This window comes from Leiobunum rupestre, chromosome 1 (genome assembly GCF_980474605.1).
Source record: "Leiobunum rupestre chromosome 1, qqLeiRupe1.1.hap1, whole genome shotgun sequence".
In the NCBI taxonomy this organism is placed as follows: domain Eukaryota; kingdom Metazoa; phylum Arthropoda; class Arachnida; order Opiliones; family Sclerosomatidae; genus Leiobunum; species Leiobunum rupestre.
This window is the reverse complement of record NC_143384.1, coordinates 65,586,600-65,607,191: the sequence shown is the minus strand read 5'-3', so window position 1 is coordinate 65,607,191 and position 20,592 is coordinate 65,586,600. Positions and strand designations below refer to the sequence as shown.

The 20,592-nt window shown below is 43.1% G+C and overlaps 34 non-coding genes across 34 annotated transcripts; 19 read left to right on the top strand and 15 right to left on the bottom strand.

Moving 5' to 3' along the window:
• The first annotated feature begins 48 nt into the window (after positions 1 to 48).
• On the top strand, positions 49 to 347 carry LOC149966025 (signal recognition particle RNA). The gene has a single exon (XR_016473769.1).
• A 431-nt stretch (positions 348 to 778) lies between these two features.
• TRNAK-UUU (transfer RNA lysine (anticodon UUU)) lies at positions 779 to 851 on the bottom strand. The gene has a single exon. It is a non-coding gene; the product is annotated as a tRNA-Lys (tRNA).
• Positions 852 to 987: 136 nt separating this feature from the next.
• LOC149966023 (signal recognition particle RNA) lies at positions 988 to 1,286 on the top strand. The gene has a single exon (XR_016473767.1).
• A 431-nt stretch (positions 1,287 to 1,717) lies between these two features.
• TRNAK-UUU (transfer RNA lysine (anticodon UUU)) lies at positions 1,718 to 1,790 on the bottom strand. Its single transcript has one exon. It is a non-coding gene; the product is annotated as a tRNA-Lys (tRNA).
• Positions 1,791 to 1,926: 136 nt separating this feature from the next.
• LOC149966021 (signal recognition particle RNA) lies at positions 1,927 to 2,225 on the top strand. Its single transcript, XR_016473154.1, has one exon.
• Positions 2,226 to 2,656: 431 nt separating this feature from the next.
• Positions 2,657 to 2,729, bottom strand: TRNAK-UUU (transfer RNA lysine (anticodon UUU)). The gene has a single exon. It is a non-coding gene; the product is annotated as a tRNA-Lys (tRNA).
• A 136-nt stretch (positions 2,730 to 2,865) lies between these two features.
• On the top strand, positions 2,866 to 3,164 carry LOC149966019 (signal recognition particle RNA). Its single transcript, XR_016474390.1, has one exon.
• Positions 3,165 to 3,804: 640 nt separating this feature from the next.
• LOC149966018 (signal recognition particle RNA) lies at positions 3,805 to 4,103 on the top strand. The gene has a single exon (XR_016473766.1).
• A 431-nt stretch (positions 4,104 to 4,534) lies between these two features.
• TRNAK-UUU (transfer RNA lysine (anticodon UUU)) lies at positions 4,535 to 4,607 on the bottom strand. Its single transcript has one exon. It is a non-coding gene; the product is annotated as a tRNA-Lys (tRNA).
• A 136-nt stretch (positions 4,608 to 4,743) lies between these two features.
• LOC149966016 (signal recognition particle RNA) lies at positions 4,744 to 5,042 on the top strand. Its single transcript, XR_016473765.1, has one exon.
• Positions 5,043 to 5,682: 640 nt separating this feature from the next.
• LOC149966015 (signal recognition particle RNA) lies at positions 5,683 to 5,981 on the top strand. The gene has a single exon (XR_016473764.1).
• Positions 5,982 to 6,412: 431 nt separating this feature from the next.
• TRNAK-UUU (transfer RNA lysine (anticodon UUU)) lies at positions 6,413 to 6,485 on the bottom strand. The gene has a single exon. It is a non-coding gene; the product is annotated as a tRNA-Lys (tRNA).
• A 136-nt stretch (positions 6,486 to 6,621) lies between these two features.
• Positions 6,622 to 6,920, top strand: LOC149966013 (signal recognition particle RNA). Its single transcript, XR_016474379.1, has one exon.
• Positions 6,921 to 7,352: 432 nt separating this feature from the next.
• On the bottom strand, positions 7,353 to 7,425 carry TRNAK-UUU (transfer RNA lysine (anticodon UUU)). Its single transcript has one exon. It is a non-coding gene; the product is annotated as a tRNA-Lys (tRNA).
• A 136-nt stretch (positions 7,426 to 7,561) lies between these two features.
• LOC149966011 (signal recognition particle RNA) lies at positions 7,562 to 7,860 on the top strand. The gene has a single exon (XR_016473761.1).
• Positions 7,861 to 8,291: 431 nt separating this feature from the next.
• On the bottom strand, positions 8,292 to 8,364 carry TRNAK-UUU (transfer RNA lysine (anticodon UUU)). The gene has a single exon. It is a non-coding gene; the product is annotated as a tRNA-Lys (tRNA).
• A 136-nt stretch (positions 8,365 to 8,500) lies between these two features.
• On the top strand, positions 8,501 to 8,799 carry LOC149966009 (signal recognition particle RNA). The gene has a single exon (XR_016473883.1).
• A 431-nt stretch (positions 8,800 to 9,230) lies between these two features.
• Positions 9,231 to 9,303, bottom strand: TRNAK-UUU (transfer RNA lysine (anticodon UUU)). Its single transcript has one exon. It is a non-coding gene; the product is annotated as a tRNA-Lys (tRNA).
• A 136-nt stretch (positions 9,304 to 9,439) lies between these two features.
• LOC149966007 (signal recognition particle RNA) lies at positions 9,440 to 9,738 on the top strand. The gene has a single exon (XR_016473603.1).
• A 431-nt stretch (positions 9,739 to 10,169) lies between these two features.
• Positions 10,170 to 10,242, bottom strand: TRNAK-UUU (transfer RNA lysine (anticodon UUU)). Its single transcript has one exon. It is a non-coding gene; the product is annotated as a tRNA-Lys (tRNA).
• Positions 10,243 to 10,378: 136 nt separating this feature from the next.
• LOC149966005 (signal recognition particle RNA) lies at positions 10,379 to 10,677 on the top strand. The gene has a single exon (XR_016473602.1).
• Positions 10,678 to 11,108: 431 nt separating this feature from the next.
• TRNAK-UUU (transfer RNA lysine (anticodon UUU)) lies at positions 11,109 to 11,181 on the bottom strand. The gene has a single exon. It is a non-coding gene; the product is annotated as a tRNA-Lys (tRNA).
• A 136-nt stretch (positions 11,182 to 11,317) lies between these two features.
• On the top strand, positions 11,318 to 11,616 carry LOC149966003 (signal recognition particle RNA). The gene has a single exon (XR_016474368.1).
• A 640-nt stretch (positions 11,617 to 12,256) lies between these two features.
• LOC149966002 (signal recognition particle RNA) lies at positions 12,257 to 12,555 on the top strand. The gene has a single exon (XR_016473760.1).
• A 431-nt stretch (positions 12,556 to 12,986) lies between these two features.
• On the bottom strand, positions 12,987 to 13,059 carry TRNAK-UUU (transfer RNA lysine (anticodon UUU)). Its single transcript has one exon. It is a non-coding gene; the product is annotated as a tRNA-Lys (tRNA).
• A 136-nt stretch (positions 13,060 to 13,195) lies between these two features.
• On the top strand, positions 13,196 to 13,494 carry LOC149966000 (signal recognition particle RNA). Its single transcript, XR_016474346.1, has one exon.
• Positions 13,495 to 13,926: 432 nt separating this feature from the next.
• Positions 13,927 to 13,999, bottom strand: TRNAK-UUU (transfer RNA lysine (anticodon UUU)). The gene has a single exon. It is a non-coding gene; the product is annotated as a tRNA-Lys (tRNA).
• Positions 14,000 to 14,135: 136 nt separating this feature from the next.
• Positions 14,136 to 14,434, top strand: LOC149965998 (signal recognition particle RNA). Its single transcript, XR_016473759.1, has one exon.
• Positions 14,435 to 14,865: 431 nt separating this feature from the next.
• Positions 14,866 to 14,938, bottom strand: TRNAK-UUU (transfer RNA lysine (anticodon UUU)). Its single transcript has one exon. It is a non-coding gene; the product is annotated as a tRNA-Lys (tRNA).
• Positions 14,939 to 15,074: 136 nt separating this feature from the next.
• Positions 15,075 to 15,373, top strand: LOC149965996 (signal recognition particle RNA). Its single transcript, XR_016473882.1, has one exon.
• A 431-nt stretch (positions 15,374 to 15,804) lies between these two features.
• Positions 15,805 to 15,877, bottom strand: TRNAK-UUU (transfer RNA lysine (anticodon UUU)). Its single transcript has one exon. It is a non-coding gene; the product is annotated as a tRNA-Lys (tRNA).
• Positions 15,878 to 16,013: 136 nt separating this feature from the next.
• On the top strand, positions 16,014 to 16,312 carry LOC149965994 (signal recognition particle RNA). The gene has a single exon (XR_016473601.1).
• A 431-nt stretch (positions 16,313 to 16,743) lies between these two features.
• Positions 16,744 to 16,816, bottom strand: TRNAK-UUU (transfer RNA lysine (anticodon UUU)). Its single transcript has one exon. It is a non-coding gene; the product is annotated as a tRNA-Lys (tRNA).
• A 136-nt stretch (positions 16,817 to 16,952) lies between these two features.
• LOC149965992 (signal recognition particle RNA) lies at positions 16,953 to 17,251 on the top strand. The gene has a single exon (XR_016473600.1).
• Positions 17,252 to 20,592: the final 3,341 nt, after the last annotated feature.

Below are 20,592 nucleotides of genomic sequence, written 5' to 3'. Positions count from 1 at the left end.
TAGGGACGTTCTAACGATTGAAAGGTCGCAACTCGAGAAGCGTCGTTGACTGGGAGGAGTGGCGTCCTCTTGTAATCCAGCGTCTTGGAAGTCGGAATTCGAGGATGGTGTGAGGGTGGAGACTCTGATGATCATCACGCTGTGGAGATTTAACGTCCGCTCGAAGTTTACCGTCAATATGGTGCGCTCGGGGGAGCTCGAAGTGAACCAGGTTTCTTAACGAGGTACGTAGCGGCTTAGGGCAGAAATGCAGCAAGCAAAAGTACCCGCGGAAAACCGTCGTAGGGTTGCGTTTAAGAGCAGGGTTTGATTATCAGACCACCCAAGAAAGTCAAACTCGATTCTTTTGGCTTTTGTTTAAACTAACATGAAAAAGAGTTGCTATGAAAAAGAAAAAAACGGGAATATTTTTTGAAAACAAAACTTTTTTTTAAAAATTCCATTATCGCCGACGATAAATAATGTTGGTGACAGTGACCAATTGTCATCTCTATCAATGCCAGACGAACGTCGGTAAATAGTTTAATTTTTGGATTTCGAATTACATAACTTCCGTTTTTTTTCAAGGTCACGGATATATCCTTAATCAGATCGGCCGAACGTTTCTTAAGTTCAAATTAAAGGAACGGCTTTCAAGCTTCGGCTCTACCCCGGACCGTTAAATGATTTGTTTAAGGTTCTCCAGACTAAGCAAATTGAGCGTTTCTCAAAGCGGAAAAGACGTTACATTGCCGTTAGTTATAAAACTGACAACGAATAAAAAATCGCTACATTTACCCGCCCGAACTGGGGCTCGAACCCAGGACCGTTAGGTTAAAAGCCTAACGCTCTACCGACTGAGCTATCCGGGCTCTGCCGTATTCTATCTTCATGAAAAATGTGGTAATGGACGAGACATTTATTCTCTCCAGTTAATATAACATTTTAACCATATTTCGTTAGGGACGTTCTAACGATTGAAAGGTCGCAACTCGAGAAGCGTCGTTGACTGGGAGGAGTGGCGTCCTCTTGTAATCCAGCGTCTTGGAAGTCGGAATTCGAGGATGGTGTGAGGGTGGAGACTCTGATGATCATCACGCTGTGGAGATTTAACGTCCGCTCGAAGTTTACCGTCAATATGGTGCGCTCGGGGGAGCTCGAAGTGAACCAGGTTTCTTAACGAGGTACGTAGCGGCTTAGGGCAGAAATGCAGCAAGCAAAAGTACCCGCGGAAAACCGTCGTAGGGTTGCGTTTAAGAGCAGGGTTTGATTATCAGACCACCCAAGAAAGTCAAACTCGATTCTTTTGGCTTTTGTTTAAACTAACATGAAAAAGAGTTGCTATGAAAAAGAAAAAAACGGGAATATTTTTTGAAAACAAAACTTTTTTTTAAAAATTCCATTATCGCCGACGATAAATAATGTTGGTGACAGTGACCAATTGTCATCTCTATCAATGCCAGACGAACGTCGGTAAATAGTTTAATTTTTGGATTTCGAATTACATAACTTCCGTTTTTTTTCAAGGTCACGAATATATCCTTAATCAGATCGGCCGAACGTTTCTTAAGTTCAAATTAAAGGAACGGCTTTCAAGCTGCGGCTCTACCCCGGACCGTTAAATGATTTGTTTAAGGTTCTCCAGACTAAGCAAATTGAGCGTTTCTCAAAGCGGAAAAGACGTTACATTGCCGTTAGTTATAAAACTGACAACGAATAAAAAGTCGCTACATTTACCCGCCCGAACTGGGGCTCGAACCCAGGACCGTTAGGTTAAAAGCCTAACGCTCTACCGACTGAGCTATCCGGGCTCTGCCGTATTCTATCTTCATGAAAAATGTGGTAATGGACGAGACATTTATTCTCTCCAGTTAATATAACATTTTAACCATATTTCGTTAGGGACGTTCTAACGATTGAAAGGTCGCAACTCGAGAAGCGTCGTTGACTGGGAGGAGTGGCGTCCTCTTGTAATCCAGCGTCTTGGAAGTCGGAATTCGAGGATGGTGTGAGGGTGGAGACTCTGATGATCATCACGCTGTGGAGATTTAACGTCCGCTCAAAGTTTACCGTCAATATGGTGCGCTCGGGGGAGCTCGAAGTGAACCAGGTTTCTTAACGAGTCACGTAGCGGCTTAGGGCAGAAATGCAGCAAGCAAAAGTACCCGCGGAAAACCGTCGTAGGGTTGCGTTTAAGAGCAGGGTTTGATTATCAGACCACCCAAGAAAGTCAAACTCGATTCTTTTGGCTTTTGTTTAAACTAACATGAAAAAGAGTTGCTATGAAAAAGAAAAAAACGGGAATATTTTTTGAAAACAAAACTTTTTTTTAAAAATTCCATTATCGCCGACGATAAATAATGTTGGTGACAGTGACCAATTGTCATCTCTATCAATGCCAGACGAACGTCGGTAAATAGTTTAATTTTTGGATTTCGAATTACATAACTTCCGTTTTTTTTCAAGGTCACGAATATATCCTTAATCAGATCGGCCGAACGTTTCTTAAGTTCAAATTAAAGGAACGGCTTTCAAGCTGCGGCTCTACCCCGGACCGTTAAATGATTTGTTTAAGGTTCTCCAGACTAAGCAAATTGAGCGTTTCTCAAAGCGGAAAAGACGTTACATTGCCGTTAGTTATAAAACTGACAACGAATAAAAAGTCGCTACATTTACCCGCCCGAACTGGGGCTCGAACCCAGGACCGTTAGGTTAAAAGCCTAACGCTCTACCGACTGAGCTATCCGGGCTCTGCCGTATTCTATCTTCATGAAAAATGTGGTAATGGACGAGACATTTATTCTCTCCAGTTAATATAACATTTTAACCATATTTCGTTAGGGACGTTCTAACGATTGAAAGGTCGCAACTCGAGAAGCGTCGTTGACTGGGAGGAGTGGCGTCCTCTTGTAATCCAGCGTCTTGGAAGTCGGAATTCGAGGATGGTGTGAGGGTGTAGACTCTGATGATCATCACGCTGTGGAGATTTAACGTCCGCTCGAAGTTTACCGTCAATATGGTGCGCTCGGGGGAGCTCGAAGTGAACCAGGTTTCTTAACGAGGTACGTAGCGGCTTAGGGCAGAAATGCAGCAAGCAAAAGTACCCGCGGAAAACCGTCGTAGGGTTGCGTTTAAGAGCAGGGTTTGATTATCAGACCACCCAAGAAAGTCAAACTCGATTCTTTTGGCTTTTGTTTAAACTAACATGAAAAAGAGTTGCTATGAAAAAGAAAAAAACGGGAATATTTTTTGAAAACAAAACTTTTTTTTAAAAATTCCATTATCGCCGACGATAAATAATGTTGGTGACAGTGACCAATTGTCATCTCTATCAATGCCAGACGAACGTCGGTAAATAGTTTAATTTTTGGATTTCGAATTACATAACTTCCGTTTTTTTTCAAGGTCACGGATATATCCTTAATCAGATCGGCCGAACGTTTCTTAAGTTCAAATTAAAGGAACGGCTTTCAAGCTGCGGCTCTACCCCGGACCGTTAAATGATTTGTTTAAGGTTCTCCAGACTAAGCAAATTGAGCGTTTCTCAAAGCGGAAAAGACGTTACATTGCCGTTAGTTATAAAACTGACAACGAATAAAAAATCGCTACATTTACCCGCCCGAACTGGGACTCGAACCCAGGACCGTTAGGTTAAAAGCCTAACGATCTACCGACTGAGCTATCCGGGCTCTGCCGTATTCTATCTTCATGAAAAATGTGGTAATGGACGAGACATTTATTCTCTCCAGTTAATATAACATTTTAACCATATTTCGTTAGGGACGTTCTAACGATTGAAAGGTCGCAACTCGAGAAGCGTCGTTGACTGGGAGGAGTGGCGTCCTCTTGTAATCCAGCGTCTTGGAAGTCGGAATTCGAGGATGGTGTGAGGGTGGAGACTCTGATGATCATCACGCTGTGGAGATTTAACGTCCGCTCGAAGTTTACCGTCAATATGGTGCGCTCGGGGGAGCTCGAAGTGAACCAGGTTTCTTAACGAGGTACGTAGCGGCTTAGGGCAGAAATGCAGCAAGCAAAAGTACCCGCGGAAAACCGTCGTAGGGTTGCGTTTAAGAGCAGGGTTTGATTATCAGACCACCCAAGAAAGTCAAACTCGATTCTTTTGGCTTTTGTTTAAACTAACATGAAAAAGAGTTGCTATGAAAAAGAAAAAAACGGGAATATTTTTTGAAAACAAAACTTTTTTTTAAAAATTCCATTATCGCCGACGATAAATAATGTTGGTGACAGTGACCAATTGTCATCTCTATCAATGCCAGACGAACGTCGGTAAATAGTTTAATTTTTGGATTTCGAATTACATAACTTCCGTTTTTTTTCAAGGTCACGAATATATCCTTAATCAGATCGGCCGAACGTTTCTTAAGTTCAAATTAAAGGAACGGCTTTCAAGCTGCGGCTCTACCCCGGACCGTTAAATGATTTGTTTAAGGTTCTCCAGACTAAGCAAATTGAGCGTTTCTCAAAGCGGAAAAGACGTTACATTGCCGTTAGTTATAAAACTGACAACGAATAAAAAGTCGCTACATTTACCCGCCCGAACTGGGGCTCGAACCCAGGACCGTTAGGTTAAAAGCCTAACGCTCTACCGACTGAGCTATCCGGGCTCTGCCGTATTCTATCTTCATGAAAAATGTGGTAATGGACGAGACATTTATTCTCTCCAGTTAATATAACATTTTAACCATATTTCGTTAGGGACGTTCTAACGATTGAAAGGTCGCAACTCGAGAAGCGTCGTTGACTGGGAGGAGTGGCGTCCTCTTGTAATCCAGCGTCTTGGAAGTCGGAATTCGAGGATGGTGTGAGGGTGGAGACTCTGATGATCATCACGCTGTGGAGATTTAACGTCCGCTCGAAGTTTACCGTCAATATGGTGCGCTCGGGGGAGCTCGAAGTGAACCAGGTTTCTTAACGAGGTACGTAGCGGCTTAGGGCAGAAATGCAGCAAGCAAAAGTACCCGCGGAAAACCGTCGTAGGGTTGCGTTTAAGAGCAGGGTTTGATTATCAGACCACCCAAGAAAGTCAAACTCGATTCTTTTGGCTTTTGTTTAAACTAACATGAAAAAGAGTTGCTATGAAAAAGAAAAAAACGGGAATATTTTTTGAAAACAAAACTTTTTTTTAAAAATTCCATTATCGCCGACGATAAATAATGTTGGTGACAGTGACCAATTGTCATCTCTATCAATGCCAGACGAACGTCGGTAAATAGTTTAATTTTTGGATTTCGAATTACATAACTTCCGTTTTTTTTCAAGGTCACGGATATATCCTTAATCAGATCGGCCGAACGTTTCTTAAGTTCAAATTAAAGGAACGGCTTTCAAGCTGCGGCTCTACCCCGGACCGTTAAATGATTTGTTTAAGGTTCTCCAGACTAAGCAAATTGAGCGTTTCTCAAAGCGGAAAAGACGTTACATTGCCGTTAGTTATAAAACTGACAACGAATAAAAAATCGCTACATTTACCCGCCCGAACTGGGACTCGAACCCAGGACCGTTAGGTTAAAAGCCTAACGATCTACCGACTGAGCTATCCGGGCTCTGCCGTATTCTATCTTCATGAAAAATGTGGTAATGGACGAGACATTTATTCTCTCCAGTTAATATAACATTTTAACCATATTTCGTTAGGGACGTTCTAACGATTGAAAGGTCGCAACTCGAGAAGCGTCGTTGACTGGGAGGAGTGGCGTCCTCTTGTAATCCAGCGTCTTGGAAGTCGGAATTCGAGGATGGTGTGAGGGTGGAGACTCTGATGATCATCACGCTGTGGAGATTTAACGTCCGCTCGAAGTTTACCGTCAATATGGTGCGCTCGGGGGAGCTCGAAGTGAACCAGGTTTCTTAACGAGGTACGTAGCGGCTTAGGGCAGAAATGCAGCAAGCAAAAGTACCCGCGGAAAACCGTCGTAGGGTTGCGTTTAAGAGCAGGGTTTGATTATCAGACCACCCAAGAAAGTCAAACTCGATTCTTTTGGCTTTTGTTTAAACTAACATGAAAAAGAGTTGCTATGAAAAAGAAAAAAACGGGAATATTTTTTGAAAACAAAACTTTTTTTAAAAAATTCCATTATCGCCGACGATAAATAATGTTGGTGACAGTGACCAATTGTCATCTCTATCAATGCCAGACGAACGTCGGTAAATAGTTTAATTTTTGGATTTCGAATTACATAACTTCCGTTTTTTTTCAAGGTCACGGATATATCCTTAATCAGATCGGCCGAACGTTTCTTAAGTTCAAATTAAAGGAACGGCTTTCAAGCTGCGGCTCTACCCCGGACCGTTAAATGATTTGTTTAAGGTTCTACAGACTAAGCAAATTGAGCGTTTCTCAAAGCGGAAAAGACGTTACATTGCCGTTAGTTATAAAACTGACAACGAATAAAAAGTCGCAACATTTACCCGCCCGAACTGGGGCTCGAACCCAGGACCGTTAGGTTAAAAGCCTAACGCTCTACCGACTGAGCTATCCGGGCTCTGCCGTATTCTATCTTCATGAAAAATGTGGTAATGGACGAGACATTTATTCTCTCCAGTTAATATAACATTTTAACCATATTTCGTTAGGGACGTTCTAACGATTGAAAGGTCGCAACTCGAGAAGCGTCGTTGACTGGGAGGAGTGGCGTCCTCTTGTAATCCAGCGTCTTGGAAGTCGGAATTCGAGGATGGTGTGAGGGTGTAGACTCTGATGATCATCACGCTGTGGAGATTTAACGTCCGCTCGAAGTTTACCGTCAATATGGTGCGCTCGGGGGAGCTCGAAGTGAACCAGGTTTCTTAACGAGGTACGTAGCGGCTTAGGGCAGAAATGCAGCAAGCAAAAGTACCCGCGGAAAACCGTCGTAGGGTTGCGTTTAAGAGCAGGGTTTGATTATCAGACCACCCAAGAAAGTCAAACTCGATTCTTTTGGCTTTTGTTTAAACTAACATGAAAAAGAGTTGCTATGAAAAAGAAAAAAACGGGAATATTTTTTGAAAACAAAACTTTTTTTTAAAAATTAAATTATCGCCGACGATAAATAATGTTGGTGACAGTGACCAATTGTCATCTCTATCAATGCCAGACGAACGTCGGTAAATAGTTTAATTTTTGGATTTCGAATTACATAACTTCCGTTTTTTTTTCAAGGTCACGAATATATCCTTAATCAGATCGGCCGAACGTTTCTTAAGTTCAAATTAAAGGAACGGCTTTCAAGCTGCGGCTCTACCCCGGACCGTTAAATGATTTGTTTAAGGTTCTCCAGACTAAGCAAATTGAGCGTTTCTCAAAGCGGAAAAGACGTTACATTGCCGTTAGTTATAAAACTGACAACGAATAAAAAATCGCTACATTTACCCGCCCGAACTGGGACTCGAACCCAGGACCGTTAGGTTAAAAGCCTAACGCTCTACCGACTGAGCTATCCGGGCTCTGCCGTATTCTATCTTCATGAAAAATGTGGTAATGGACGAGACATTTATTCTCTCCAGTTAATATAACATTTTAACCATATTTCGTTAGGGACGTTCTAACGATTGAAAGGTCGCAACTCGAGAAGCGTCGTTGACTGGGAGGAGTGGCGTCCTCTTGTAATCCAGCGTCTTGGAAGTCGGAATTCGAGGATGGTGTGAGGGTGGAGACTCTGATGATCATCACGCTGTGGAGATTTAACGTCCGCTCGAAGTTTACCGTCAATATGGTGCGCTCGGGGGAGCTCGAAGTGAACCAGGTTTCTTAACGAGGTACGTAGCGGCTTAGGGCAGAAATGCAGCAAGCAAAAGTACCCGCGGAAAACCGTCGTAGGGTTGCGTTTAAGAGCAGGGTTTGATTATCAGACCACCCAAGAAAGTCAAACTCGATTCTTTTGGCTTTTGTTTAAACTAACATGAAAAAGAGTTGCTATGAAAAAGAAAAAAACGGGAATATTTTTTGAAAACAAAACTTTTTTTAAAAAATTCCATTATCGCCGACGATAAATAATGTTGGTGACAGTGACCAATTGTCATCTCTATCAATGCCAGACGAACGTCGGTAAATAGTTTAATTTTTGGATTTCGAATTACATAACTTCCGTTTTTTTTCAAGGTCACGGATATATCCTTAATCAGATCGGCCGAACGTTTCTTAAGTTCAAATTAAAGGAACGGCTTTCAAGCTGCGGCTCTACCCCGGACCGTTAAATGATTTGTTTAAGGTTCTCCAGACTAAGCAAATTGAGCGTTTCTCAAAGCGGAAAAGACGTTACATTGCCGTTAGTTATAAAACTGACAACGAATAAAAAGTCGCTACATTTACCCGCCCGAACTGGGGCTCGAACCCAGGACCGTTAGGTTAAAAGCCTAACGCTCTACCGACTGAGCTATCCGGGCTCTGCCGTATTCTATCTTCATGAAAAATGTGGTAATGGACGAGACATTTATTCTCTCCAGTTAATATAACATTTTAACCATATTTCGTTAGGGACGTTCTAACGATTGAAAGGTCGCAACTCGAGATGCGTCGTTGACTGGGAGGAGTGGCGTCCTCTTGTAATCCAGCGTCTTGGAAGTCGGAATTCGAGGATGGTGTGAGGGTGGAGACTCTGATGATCATCACGCTGTGGAGATTTAACGTCCGCACGAAGTTTACCGTCAATATGGTGCGCTCGGGGGAGCTCGAAGTGAACCAGGTTTCTTAACGAGGTACGTAGCGGCTTAGGGCGGAAATGCAGCAAGCAAAAGTACCCGCGGAAAACCGTCGTAGGGTTGCTTTTAAGAGCAGGGTCTGATTATCAGACCACCCAAGAAAGTCAAACTCGATTCCTTTGGCTTTTGTTTAAACTAACATGAAAAAGAGTTGCTATGAAAAAGAAAAAAACTGGAATATTTTTTGAAAACAAAACTTTTTTTTAAAAATTCCATTATCGCCGACGATAAATAATGTTGGTGACAGTGACCAATTGTCATCTCTATCAATGCCAGACGAACGTCGGTAAATAGTTTAATTTTTGGATTTCGAATTACGTAAGTTCCGTTTTTATTCAAGGTCACGAATAAATCCTTAATCAGATCGGCCTATTGTTTCTTAAGTTCAAATTAAAGGAACGACTTTCAAGCTGCGGCTCTACCCCGGACCGTTAAATGATTTGTTTAAGGTTCTCCAGACTAAGCAAATTGAGCGTTTCTCAAAGCGGAAAAGACGTTACATTGCCGTTAGATATAAAACCGGCAACGAATGAAAAATCGCTACATTTACCCGCCCGAACTGGGGCTCGAACCCAGGACCGTTAGGTTAAAAGCCTAACGCTCTACCGACTGAGCTATCCGGGCTCTGCCGTAATCTATCTTCATGAAAAATTTGGTAATGGACGGGACATTTATTCTCTCCAGTTAATATAACATTTTAACCATATTTCGTTAGGGACGTTCTAACGATTGAAAGGTCGCCACTCGAGAAGCGTCGTTGACTGGGAGGAGTGGCGTCCTCTTGTAATCCAGCGTCTTGGAAGTCGGAATTCGAGGATGGTGTGAGGGTGGAGACTCTGATGATCATCACGCTGTGGAGATTTAACGTCCGCACGAAGTTTACCGTCAATATGGTGCGCTCGGGGGAGCTCGAAGTGAACCAGGTTTCTTAACGAGGTACGTAGCGGCTTAGGGCAGAAATGCAGCAAGCAAAAGTACCCGCGGAAAACCGTCGTAGGGTTGCTTTTAAGAGCAGGGTCTGATTATCAGACCACCCAAGAAAGTCAAACTCGATTCCTTTGGCTTTTGTTTAAACTAACATGAAAAAGAGTTGCTATGAAAAAGAAAAAAACGGGAATATTTTTTGAAAACAAAACTTTTTTTTAAAAATTCCATTATCGCCGACGATAAAAAATGTTGGTGACAGTGACCAATTGTCCTCTCTATCAATGCCAGACGAACGTCGGTTAATAGTTTAGTTTTTGGATTTCGAATTACATAAGTTCCGTTTTTTTTCAAGGGCACGAATAAATCCTTAATCAGATCGGCCGAACGTTTCTTAAGTTCAAATTAAAGGAACGACTTTCAAGCTGCGGCTCTACCCCGGACCGTTAAATGATTTGTTTAAGGTTCTCCAGACTAAGCAAATTGAGCGTTTCTCAAAGCGGAAAAGACGTTACATTGCCGTTAGTTATAAAACCGGCAATGAATAAAAAATCGCTTCATTTACCCGCCCGAACTGGGGCTCGAACCCAGGACCGTTAGGTTAAAAGCCTAACGCTCTACCGACTGAGCTATCCGGGCTCTGCCGTTATCTATCTTCATGAAAAATGTGGTAATGGACGGGACATTTATTCTCTCCAGTTAATATAACATTTTAACCATATTTCGTTAGGGACGTTCTAACGATTGAAAGGTCGGAACTCGAGAAGCGTCGTTGACTGGGAGGAGTGGCGTCCTCTTGTAATCCAGCGTCTTGGAAGTCGGAATTCGAGGATGGTGTGAGGGTGGAGACTCTGATGATCATCACGCTGTGGAGATTTAACGTCCGCACGAAGTTTACCGTCAATATGGTGCGCTCGGGGGAGCTCGAAGTGAACCAGGTTTCTTAACGAGGTACGTAGCGGCTTAGGGCAGAAATGCAGCAAGCAAAAGTACCCGCGGAAAACCGTCGTAGGGTTGCTTTTAAGAGCAGGGTCTGATTATCAGACCACCCAAGAAAGTCAAACTCGATTCCTTTGGCTTTTGTTTAAACTAACATGAAAAAGAGTTGCTATGAAAAAGAAAAAAACGGGAATATTTTTTGAAAACAAAACTTTTTTTAAAAAATTCCATTATCGCCGACGATAAATAATGTTGGTGACAGTGACCAATTGCCATCTCTATCAATGCCAGACGAACGTCGGTAAATAGTTTAGTTTTTGGATTTCGAATTACATAACTTCCGTTTTTTTTCAAGGTCACGGATATATCCTTAATCAGATCGGCCGAACGTTTCTTAAGTTCAAATTAAAGGAACGGCTTTCAAGCTGCGGCTCTACCCCGGACCGTTAAATGATTTGTTTAAGGTTCTCCAGACTAAGCAAATTGAGCGTTTCTCAAAGCGGAAAAGACGTTACATTGCCGTTAGTTATAAAACTGACAACGAATAAAAAGTCGCTACATTTACCCGCCCGAACTGGGGCTCGAACCCAGGACCGTTAGGTTAAAAGCCTAACGCTCTACCGACTGAGCTATCCGGGCTCTGCCGTATTCTATCTTCATGAAAAATGTGGTAATGGACGAGACATTTATTCTCTCCAGTTAATATAACATTTTAACCATATTTCGTTAGGGACGTTCTAACGATTGAAAGGTCGCAACTCGAGAAGCGTCGTTGACTGGGAGGAGTGGCGTCCTCTTGTAATCCAGCGTCTTGGAAGTCGGAATTCGAGGATGGTGTGAGGGTGTAGACTCTGATGATCATCACGCTGTGGAGATTTAACGTCCGCTCGAAGTTTACCGTCAATATGGTGCGCTCGGGGGAGCTCGAAGTGAACCAGGTTTCTTAACGAGGTACGTAGCGGCTTAGGGCAGAAATGCAGCAAGCAAAAGTACCCGCGGAAAACCGTCGTAGGGTTGCGTTTAAGAGCAGGGTTTGATTATCAGACCACCCAAGAAAGTCAAACTCGATTCTTTTGGCTTTTGTTTAAACTAACATGAAAAAGAGTTGCTATGAAAAAGAAAAAAACGGGAATATTTTTTGAAAACAAAACTTTTTTTTAAAAATTCCATTATCGCCGACGATAAATAATGTTGGTGACAGTGACCAATTGTCATCTCTATCAATGCCAGACGAACGTCGGTAAATAGTTTAATTTTTGGATTTCGAATTACATAACTTCCGTTTTTTTTCAAGGTCACGGATATATCCTTAATCAGATCGGCCGAACGTTTCTTAAGTTCAAATTAAAGGAACGGCTTTCAAGCTGCGGCTCTACCCCGGACCGTTAAATGATTTGTTTAAGGTTCTCCAGACTAAGCAAATTGAGCGTTTCTCAAAGCGGAAAAGACGTTACATTGCCGTTAGTTATAAAACTGACAACGAATAAAAAATCGCTACATTTACCCGCCCGAACTGGGACTCGAACCCAGGACCGTTAGGTTAAAAGCCTAACGATCTACCGACTGAGCTATCCGGGCTCTGCCGTATTCTATCTTCATGAAAAATGTGGTAATGGACGAGACATTTATTCTCTCCAGTTAATATAACATTTTAACCATATTTCGTTAGGGACGTTCTAACGATTGAAAGGTCGCAACTCGAGAAGCGTCGTTGACTGGGAGGAGTGGCGTCCTCTTGTAATCCAGCGTCTTGGAAGTCGGAATTCGAGGATGGTGTGAGGGTGGAGACTCTGATGATCATCACGCTGTGGAGATTTAACGTCCGCTCGAAGTTTACCGTCAATATGGTGCGCTCGGGGGAGCTCGAAGTGAACCAGGTTTCTTAACGAGGTACGTAGCGGCTTAGGGCAGAAATGCAGCAAGCAAAAGTACCCGCGGAAAACCGTCGTAGGGTTGCGTTTAAGAGCAGGGTTTGATTATCAGACCACCCAAGAAAGTCAAACTCGATTCTTTTGGCTTTTGTTTAAACTAACATGAAAAAGAGTTGCTATGAAAAAGAAAAAAACGGGAATATTTTTTGAAAACAAAACTTTTTTTAAAAAATTCCATTATCGCCGACGATAAATAATGTTGGTGACAGTGACCAATTGTCATCTCTATCAATGCCAGACGAACGTCGGTAAATAGTTTAATTTTTGGATTTCGAATTACATAACTTCCGTTTTTTTTCAAGGTCACGGATATATCCTTAATCAGATCGGCCGAACGTTTCTTAAGTTCAAATTAAAGGAACGGCTTTCAAGCTGCGGCTCTACCCCGGACCGTTAAATGATTTGTTTAAGGTTCTACAGACTAAGCAAATTGAGCGTTTCTCAAAGCGGAAAAGACGTTACATTGCCGTTAGTTATAAAACTGACAACGAATAAAAAGTCGCAACATTTACCCGCCCGAACTGGGGCTCGAACCCAGGACCGTTAGGTTAAAAGCCTAACGCTCTACCGACTGAGCTATCCGGGCTCTGCCGTATTCTATCTTCATGAAAAATGTGGTAATGGACGAGACATTTATTCTCTCCAGTTAATATAACATTTTAACCATATTTCGTTAGGGACGTTCTAACGATTGAAAGGTCGCAACTCGAGAAGCGTCGTTGACTGGGAGGAGTGGCGTCCTCTTGTAATCCAGCGTCTTGGAAGTCGGAATTCGAGGATGGTGTGAGGGTGTAGACTCTGATGATCATCACGCTGTGGAGATTTAACGTCCGCTCGAAGTTTACCGTCAATATGGTGCGCTCGGGGGAGCTCGAAGTGAACCAGGTTTCTTAACGAGGTACGTAGCGGCTTAGGGCAGAAATGCAGCAAGCAAAAGTACCCGCGGAAAACCGTCGTAGGGTTGCGTTTAAGAGCAGGGTTTGATTATCAGACCACCCAAGAAAGTCAAACTCGATTCTTTTGGCTTTTGTTTAAACTAACATGAAAAAGAGTTGCTATGAAAAAGAAAAAAACGGGAATATTTTTTGAAAACAAAACTTTTTTTTAAAAATTAAATTATCGCCGACGATAAATAATGTTGGTGACAGTGACCAATTGTCATCTCTATCAATGCCAGACGAACGTCGGTAAATAGTTTAATTTTTGGATTTCGAATTACATAACTTCCGTTTTTTTTTCAAGGTCACGAATATATCCTTAATCAGATCGGCCGAACGTTTCTTAAGTTCAAATTAAAGGAACGGCTTTCAAGCTGCGGCTCTACCCCGGACCGTTAAATGATTTGTTTAAGGTTCTCCAGACTAAGCAAATTGAGCGTTTCTCAAAGCGGAAAAGACGTTACATTGCCGTTAGTTATAAAACTGACAACGAATAAAAAATCGCTACATTTACCCGCCCGAACTGGGACTCGAACCCAGGACCGTTAGGTTAAAAGCCTAACGCTCTACCGACTGAGCTATCCGGGCTCTGCCGTATTCTATCTTCATGAAAAATGTGGTAATGGACGAGACATTTATTCTCTCCAGTTAATATAACATTTTAACCATATTTCGTTAGGGACGTTCTAACGATTGAAAGGTCGCAACTCGAGAAGCGTCGTTGACTGGGAGGAGTGGCGTCCTCTTGTAATCCAGCGTCTTGGAAGTCGGAATTCGAGGATGGTGTGAGGGTGGAGACTCTGATGATCATCACGCTGTGGAGATTTAACGTCCGCTCGAAGTTTACCGTCAATATGGTGCGCTCGGGGGAGCTCGAAGTGAACCAGGTTTCTTAACGAGGTACGTAGCGGCTTAGGGCAGAAATGCAGCAAGCAAAAGTACCCGCGGAAAACCGTCGTAGGGTTGCGTTTAAGAGCAGGGTTTGATTATCAGACCACCCAAGAAAGTCAAACTCGATTCTTTTGGCTTTTGTTTAAACTAACATGAAAAAGAGTTGCTATGAAAAAGAAAAAAACGGGAATATTTTTTGAAAACAAAACTTTTTTTAAAAAATTCCATTATCGCCGACGATAAATAATGTTGGTGACAGTGACCAATTGTCATCTCTATCAATGCCAGACGAACGTCGGTAAATAGTTTAATTTTTGGATTTCGAATTACATAACTTCCGTTTTTTTTCAAGGTCACGGATATATCCTTAATCAGATCGGCCGAACGTTTCTTAAGTTCAAATTAAAGGAACGGCTTTCAAGCTGCGGCTCTACCCCGGACCGTTAAATGATTTGTTTAAGGTTCTCCAGACTAAGCAAATTGAGCGTTTCTCAAAGCGGAAAAGACGTTACATTGCCGTTAGTTATAAAACTGACAACGAATAAAAAGTCGCTACATTTACCCGCCCGAACTGGGGCTCGAACCCAGGACCGTTAGGTTAAAAGCCTAACGCTCTACCGACTGAGCTATCCGGGCTCTGCCGTATTCTATCTTCATGAAAAATGTGGTAATGGACGAGACATTTATTCTCTCCAGTTAATATAACATTTTAACCATATTTCGTTAGGGACGTTCTAACGATTGAAAGGTCGCAACTCGAGATGCGTCGTTGACTGGGAGGAGTGGCGTCCTCTTGTAATCCAGCGTCTTGGAAGTCGGAATTCGAGGATGGTGTGAGGGTGGAGACTCTGATGATCATCACGCTGTGGAGATTTAACGTCCGCACGAAGTTTACCGTCAATATGGTGCGCTCGGGGGAGCTCGAAGTGAACCAGGTTTCTTAACGAGGTACGTAGCGGCTTAGGGCGGAAATGCAGCAAGCAAAAGTACCCGCGGAAAACCGTCGTAGGGTTGCTTTTAAGAGCAGGGTCTGATTATCAGACCACCCAAGAAAGTCAAACTCGATTCCTTTGGCTTTTGTTTAAACTAACATGAAAAAGAGTTGCTATGAAAAAGAAAAAAACTGGAATATTTTTTGAAAACAAAACTTTTTTTTAAAAATTCCATTATCGCCGACGATAAATAATGTTGGTGACAGTGACCAATTGTCATCTCTATCAATGCCAGACGAACGTCGGTAAATAGTTTAATTTTTGGATTTCGAATTACGTAAGTTCCGTTTTTATTCAAGGTCACGAATAAATCCTTAATCAGATCGGCCTATTGTTTCTTAAGTTCAAATTAAAGGAACGACTTTCAAGCTGCGGCTCTACCCCGGACCGTTAAATGATTTGTTTAAGGTTCTCCAGACTAAGCAAATTGAGCGTTTCTCAAAGCGGAAAAGACGTTACATTGCCGTTAGATATAAAACCGGCAACGAATGAAAAATCGCTACATTTACCCGCCCGAACTGGGGCTCGAACCCAGGACCGTTAGGTTAAAAGCCTAACGCTCTACCGACTGAGCTATCCGGGCTCTGCCGTAATCTATCTTCATGAAAAATTTGGTAATGGACGGGACATTTATTCTCTCCAGTTAATATAACATTTTAACCATATTTCGTTAGGGACGTTCTAACGATTGAAAGGTCGCCACTCGAGAAGCGTCGTTGACTGGGAGGAGTGGCGTCCTCTTGTAATCCAGCGTCTTGGAAGTCGGAATTCGAGGATGGTGTGAGGGTGGAGACTCTGATGATCATCACGCTGTGGAGATTTAACGTCCGCACGAAGTTTACCGTCAATATGGTGCGCTCGGGGGAGCTCGAAGTGAACCAGGTTTCTTAACGAGGTACGTAGCGGCTTAGGGCAGAAATGCAGCAAGCAAAAGTACCCGCGGAAAACCGTCGTAGGGTTGCTTTTAAGAGCAGGGTCTGATTATCAGACCACCCAAGAAAGTCAAACTCGATTCCTTTGGCTTTTGTTTAAACTAACATGAAAAAGAGTTGCTATGAAAAAGAAAAAAACGGGAATATTTTTTGAAAACAAAACTTTTTTTTAAAAATTCCATTATCGCCGACGATAAAAAATGTTGGTGACAGTGACCAATTGTCCTCTCTATCAATGCCAGACGAACGTCGGTTAATAGTTTAGTTTTTGGATTTCGAATTACATAAGTTCCGTTTTTTTTCAAGGGCACGAATAAATCCTTAATCAGATCGGCCGAACGTTTCTTAAGTTCAAATTAAAGGAACGACTTTCAAGCTGCGGCTCTACCCCGGACCGTTAAATGATTTGTTTAAGGTTCTCCAGACTAAGCAAATTGAGCGTTTCTCAAAGCGGAAAAGACGTTACATTGCCGTTAGTTATAAAACCGGCAATGAATAAAAAATCGCTTCATTTACCCGCCCGAACTGGGGCTCGAACCCAGGACCGTTAGGTTAAAAGCCTAACGCTCTACCGACTGAGCTATCCGGGCTCTGCCGTTATCTATCTTCATGAAAAATGTGGTAATGGACGGGACATTTATTCTCTCCAGTTAATATAACATTTTAACCATATTTCGTTAGGGACGTTCTAACGATTGAAAGGTCGGAACTCGAGAAGCGTCGTTGACTGGGAGGAGTGGCGTCCTCTTGTAATCCAGCGTCTTGGAAGTCGGAATTCGAGGATGGTGTGAGGGTGGAGACTCTGATGATCATCACGCTGTGGAGATTTAACGTCCGCACGAAGTTTACCGTCAATATGGTGCGCTCGGGGGAGCTCGAAGTGAACCAGGTTTCTTAACGAGGTACGTAGCGGCTTAGGGCAGAAATGCAGCAAGCAAAAGTACCCGCGGAAAACCGTCGTAGGGTTGCTTTTAAGAGCAGGGTCTGATTATCAGACCACCCAAGAAAGTCAAACTCGATTCCTTTGGCTTTTGTTTAAACTAACATGAAAAAGAGTTGCTATGAAAAAGAAAAAAACGGGAATATTTTTTGAAAACAAAACTTTTTTTTAAAAATTCCATTATCGCCGACGATAAATAATGTTGGTGACAGTGACCAATTGCCATCTCTATCAATGCCAGACGAACGTCGGTAAATAGTTTAGTTTTTGGATTTCGAATTACATAAGTTCCGTTTTTTTTTCAAGGTCACGAATAAATCCTTAATCAGATCGGCCGAACGTTTCTTAAGTTCAAATTAAAGGAACGACTTTCAAGCTGCGGCTCTACCCCGGACCGTTAAATGATTTGTTTAAGGTTCTCCAGACTAAGCAAATTGAGCGTTTCTCAAAGCGGAAAAGACGTTACATTGCCGTTAGTTATAAAACCGGCAACGAATAAAAAATCGCTACATTTACCCGCCCGAACTGGGGCTCGAACCCAGGACCGTTAGGTTAAAAGCCTAACGCTCTTTTTTTTTCTTTTTTTTTCTTTTTTTATTAAGACCAAAAGTATTATTTACATTTAAAAAACTTTTAAATAAAACAAAACTCAAGTATTTATGAAAAATCGAAACACAATAAAACTTTTGACACCAAATAATCAAGCAGTCATAACATTAGCATTGAATAAATTCACTTAAAAAGTCCCAATAAAATATTTTTTAACACAGTGCCATTCTGAGAGGTATCCGGCTTTAAAAGTTTCAATTGGTTAATAGTTTCTTTGCGAACACATGCTTTAATACGACTTGTTAGCACCGGAACCCGTGTTATTTTCCCGACACTTTTCAAATTACGACTCCGCCATATTTCGTCTTTAAGGACCGCGGAAAGCAATTTCGCCACCGACCAGAAAATTGGAGGTCTCTTAATGGTGGACGGAACAATCGAAAACACGATAAACTGGGCACGAGGCTCAGATATAAAACCGAAAATTGAAACTGGGAGCTTTAAAATTGTGATAAAAAGCCAGGTCCACCACTCCTGAACTACGGGACACGTTACAAAAAGATGACTGACTGTTTCGCACCGAGAATTACAAAATAAACACATATTGTCCGCGACAAGACCAGCATGGAGTAACCGTTCTTTGACCGGAAATGCTTGGTGGATGAGACGAAAGTTAATGTCCGCGTACCGCGTGGCCATTAGAGGGCAGGACACTTTTCCCCAATGCACTTGCACAAGTGGCGCGGAGAAAAAGCCTCTCCAACGTTCTTCGCCTCGAGACTCCATGGAACACGCTTGCTTTACCAAAGAACGGTAAAAGTCGGATGATTTGAGCTCGCTGAAAACGACAGCCTCTTCTTTAGAGTTGATGACCCGAACCAATTCGGAAACCGGTGGCTCATTAACCAGAATATCCAAAGAGTCCACAAAATGAGCCCAGGCCGGTGGAATGAGCCGCAACATCTTATGATAGAGCGAAAGTATTGACCGGTCCAGTAAACGCGGTCGAACCGATGAAACCATGTCCAAGATGACGGTATGAGGGAGGAAACCTGGGATGACCTCATACGTTATATCTCTCACGAGAACGAGCCCCGCGCGCGCGAAAGTAGCTCTCTCTTGCGCCGACGCGGAAAAACCGGTAACTCGCGGGTTCAGAAAAATCGGCTCAAAGACAGGATTCGCGTGCGGTAAAACAGTCCATTCATTGGCGACAAGTAATCTGTTCCACGCGCTAACAATACTGCGATACCGGGGAACCATCCTTGGTAATAGTTTCTGGTCGAACTGAAGCCGAAAGACTTGAAAGCCAATGCCCTCATAACCGCCATAAAAAGAGAGCAAAAACCGTGAGACGTCCTTCATCGCGGAATCAGAGGAGTCGCCGATAAAGCCTTTAATTTCTTTTAAACGGAACGCGAGGTTTTTCAGCTGGAAATCGACGAGGCCGTACCCCCCTTCAGATTTCGGACGAATTAATGTTTGGTAATCCACGTGACGCATGCCAGGACCCCAAATAAAATCCATCACCGCCGTTTTAAATCTTTGTGCCCAGTCTAATGGCAAATCTACGGAGCTCAGAGTATGCCAAAGCGTGGAAGCCGCCAGCACGTTAATGACGACAATTTTGCCCGTTAACGTAAGACGACGTTGTTTCCACGAACGTAAAGTGCCGGAGAACTTGTCCATTCGGGGGTTCCAGTTAAGACGGAGCTATTCTTGACCATCGTTCGTTAAATAAATCCCCAAAATCTTCATTGGGTCGCCACTTATGGACACCCCAGAGATCACCATCGGAAGGCGATTGCGATACGACCCAAGCCACTGCGCCTGACATTTCTTTACGTTTAATTTGGCTCCGGACGCTCGACCATACCGCTCGTATTCATGAATAGCCTCGACCATACCATCAGTTGAACTGGTTAGAATCGTATTATCGTCCATGTGCGCAAACAGCAAAGGTAAGTGGCCGGTACCAAACATCGGGAGCCGTGGAATAGCCGGATTGCGCAACAGCGCAGCGAAAAGTGGTTCTGTCGAAAGGATATAGAGGAGGGGACTAAGCGGGCAACCCTGGCGAACTGAACGGCGCAGGGGAAAAAAATCCGTCAAAAAGCCATTGACCCGGACACATGACTTGGCGTGGACTAGAAAGGCTTGAATCCATTTGAGGAAAAAAGCACCAAAGCCCATACTGCGAAGCACTTCAAACAAAAAGGACCAGTCCACTTGATCAAATGCTTTCTCCAAATCCAGTTTTAACAAAACACCTGGTGCGTTTGTTGCCGATACAAGGTCAGACGCATCCAGCAAGAAGCGAGGCGCCTGCGATATGTCCCGGCCTCTCACCGCTCCTGTCTGGCATGGAGAAATTATATCCGGCAAAAGAGGTGCCAGCCTATTAGCAAAGACCTTCGCGAGAATTTTATAGTCTACATTGAGCAGCGATATAGGACGCCAAGACGCCAAAAAGTGAGATCGCCGGACTTCGGGACAAGCAAAATCAGACCCTCAGTCATTGTACGGGGCAGTACACCATCCCGAGCAATCGTGGCCAAAACCCGAAGAAAACCTTCCTTGACTAAAGGCAAGAGAAATGACCAAAACTCGACTGTGAAGCCATCACGGCCAGGGCTTTTCCCGCGCTTCATTGATTTTAAGGCCGTAACAATCTCCGACCAGACAATGGTATTGTCCAGGCTCCGCCGTTTGTCCTCTGATACTCTTCCCTGTACCAAGGAAGAAAAAATCCCGCCAGCTTCGGGATCTACCGGTGCCTTAGCATAGAGCCTCGCATAGTATTCAAAAATATTCTGACGAATAGTGGTACCGTCGCGGGTGATCTCGCCACTGGACAATGTAAGCGACTGAATCGTT